This window comes from Sinocyclocheilus rhinocerous, unplaced genomic scaffold, assembly GCF_001515625.1.
Source record: "Sinocyclocheilus rhinocerous isolate Xijiao unplaced genomic scaffold, SAMN03320098_v1.1 scaffold46306, whole genome shotgun sequence".
Taxonomy (NCBI): Eukaryota; Metazoa; Chordata; class Actinopteri; order Cypriniformes; family Cyprinidae; genus Sinocyclocheilus; species Sinocyclocheilus rhinocerous.
In genome coordinates this window covers 1-409 of record NW_015624983.1, presented here as the reverse complement: position 1 = coordinate 409, position 409 = coordinate 1, and the positions used below count along the sequence as shown (strand labels likewise).

The window sequence follows — 409 nt, the reverse complement described above, 5'->3', positions numbered from 1 at the left end:
CCCAACCATTCGAATTTCTGTAGGCGGGAATTATTTGTGATGAAATTCTAATGAGCCATTTTGTGATATCACAAAGCCCGGAAAACAAACGCTGTAGTCCAAACGAGCCGTTCGTTGTAGTTCTTGAAAAGGGATTAAAAAAAAAACAAACATCTCCCTTTGGAGTGGACTTTGAGATTTGTAACTTTCTAGATCTTTTTAATGCCCAAACATACACACTACACACTGACTAAAATTAAAAAAGTGAAAAACCATAATAGGACCCCTTTAAAAGGAGTCTGTTCTTGCATTGGCTGGGAATCGGACCCAGGTCTCCCGCGTGACAGGCAAGAATTCTACCACCGAACCACCAATGCTTGACTGACTCGAGGAGATGCGCAAGTCTAGGAAGAGATAAACTGAACGAGTT

General features: G+C 41.3%; 1 non-coding gene across 1 annotated transcript; it reads right to left on the bottom strand.

The window, feature by feature from the left end:
- Positions 1-285: 285 nt before the first annotated feature.
- trnad-guc (transfer RNA aspartic acid (anticodon GUC)) lies at positions 286-356 on the bottom strand. The gene has a single exon. It is a non-coding gene; the product is annotated as a tRNA-Asp (tRNA).
- Positions 357-409: the final 53 nt, after the last annotated feature.